This window comes from Equus asinus, chromosome 7, assembly GCF_041296235.1.
Source record: "Equus asinus isolate D_3611 breed Donkey chromosome 7, EquAss-T2T_v2, whole genome shotgun sequence".
In the NCBI taxonomy this organism is placed as follows: domain Eukaryota; kingdom Metazoa; phylum Chordata; class Mammalia; order Perissodactyla; family Equidae; genus Equus; species Equus asinus.
In genome coordinates this window covers 70,841,988-70,844,298 of record NC_091796.1, presented here as the reverse complement: position 1 = coordinate 70,844,298, position 2,311 = coordinate 70,841,988, and the positions used below count along the sequence as shown (strand labels likewise).

The 2,311-nt window shown below is 40.8% G+C and overlaps 1 pseudogene; it reads left to right on the top strand.

Moving 5' to 3' along the window:
* The first annotated feature begins 257 nt into the window (after nucleotides 1–257).
* Nucleotides 258–508, top strand: LOC123287408 (SNRPN upstream reading frame protein-like; annotated as a pseudogene).
* Nucleotides 509–2,311: the final 1,803 nt, after the last annotated feature.

The following is a 2,311-nucleotide window of genomic DNA, read 5'->3' as shown; positions in this document are numbered from 1 at the left end:
GTTGACACGAAATATAAAACCAGATTGAAAGTACAGAACCAGATTAAGTACAGAACAGGAGGAGTCAAAAGACAAAAAAGATTCATACCTAGACACATTCAGAAATTTCAGAATGCTGTGGATACAGAGAACATGCTAAAAGCTTGGCAAAGGGGACTTGGGGGAACAGATTATTACAAACAAATAACAATTTCAGAGATTCTGTTGCCACGTGGGATGCAAGAAAGCAATGGGGTAGAGCAGAGCATCCACAAGAGATGCCTGAAGTTCTGGCTGGAGAAGCAACCAGTGGTGTGATGGAGGCCAGGGACCACTTACAGCTGAGATGGATTACAGAACAGCACATAAGAGAGATGGAAGTCCCAGTCAAACACAGAAAGACAGCCTCACTGGGCAACCAAGAGCGTCAGCTGTACCCGAGGCAATCCAGCAGCTGCAAATACTTCTGGTGGATTTCCAGGTGGAACTGAGATAGGCATTCTTAGCTGAGACACCAGGAGGGGTTTAAAGCAGTATTGGAATATCGAGACAGCTGATTCCAAGTAAAAATCAGACAATGTAATAAAGATATTACTCATAAAAAAATTAGAAAAGCAAAGAAGCAAACAATGGAGTAAAGGTTTTAAATGACTAAGGAAGAAATATTTGAATGTAGAATTCTATACACAGCCACACTATCAGCCAAGTGTGAAAGTGAAATGAAGACATTTCAGACGTGCAAAGGCTCAACGTTTATTCCTTATGTACCTTTTCTGAAAAAAGTTGAAAGGTACCAAAGTGTACTTCAGCAACACCAAAGAGGAATCTCATGACAAAGGGAGACATGTCATCTAAGAAATAGCAGAATTCACGCAGAAAGGCCATGAGAAGAAATATTGGCAGGCCGGCCCCAGTGCCAAGTGGTTAAGGTCGCGTGCTCTGCTTCAGTAGCCCAGGGTTTTGCCGGAATGGATCCTGGGCGTTGACTTGGCACCACTCATCAGGCCATGCTGAGGTGGCGTCCCACATAGCACAATCAGAAGGACCAACAACAAGAATATACAGCTATGTACTGGGGGGATTTGGGGAGAAGAATAAGGGGGAAAAAAGAAGATTTGGCAACAGATGTTAGCTCAGGTGCCAATCTTTGAAAAATTTTTTTTTAAAGATTTTATTTTTTCCTTTTTTCTCCCCAAAGCCCCCCGGTACATAGTTGTATATTCTTCGTTGTGGGTCCTTCTAGTTGTGGCGTGTGGGACGCTGCCTCAGTGTGATTTGATGAGCAGTGCCATGTCCGCGCCCAGGATTCGAACCAATGAGACACTGGCCACCTGCAGCCGAGCACGCGAACTTAATCACTCGGCCACGGGGCCAGCCCCTGAAAAAATTTTTTAAAAAATAAATTATTAAAGAAATATTGGGGATAGAGTTTTGCAAGGTGACTATAAAATAGTCTGCTTAAAAGTAACCCTTCCTGGGGCCCGCCCCATGGCTGAGTGGTTAAGTTCTTGCACTCCACTTCGGCGGCCCAGGGTGTCACCAGTTCAGATCCTGGGCACGGACATGGCACCGCTCATCAAGCCATGCTGAGGCAGTGTCCCACATGCCACAACTAGAAGGACTCACAACTAAAAATATGCAACTATGTACCAGGGGGCTTGGGGAGAAAAAGCAAAAATAAAATCTTAAAAAAAAAAAAAGTAACCTTTCCAAAAATAGCATGAATAACAACCAGGATGATTATAAAATATATCTCTTCTTTCAACAAGAAAAAAGGAGGGACAATTATTAACTCAGTGAAAATCGTGGTCCAAAGATGAAGTAAGCTAAAACAAAGCATTCATTTGAGAAATGGATAAACTATAAGAAAAGAATATCCATTTCACCTTGTTATAGGAACATTCTCGTTAGAGCAGCACAGGTTTAGGGACATAAAATTATAAATCCTTCTCTATGGATTCAATCATATTACCTAGATCTGTAACAAACACTAGTTACATAATCATAATACTTTAAATGCTATTATTTGGATTTTAATTTCATAATGAACTTAGAGATGAAGCATGGAAAATTTAATTATAGTTACAAATGTAGACATTATTAAAAACTAACTATGTAAAAGGAATTACAAAGTTGAAAGCACTTCTGGTTTCTGGTCAGGAATGTAAGGAGCTTGGAAATCATCACTCCATCCTAACAACAAATAAAAAGTTGAACAAATTGAAAATCAACAACTTTTGGATCCCTCAGAGAATTGAGGTTACAGGGCAAACTGCTGCCCTCAAAATTGGAGAGACAGACAGGTAGATACAGAGAATCACAACTTAGTGGA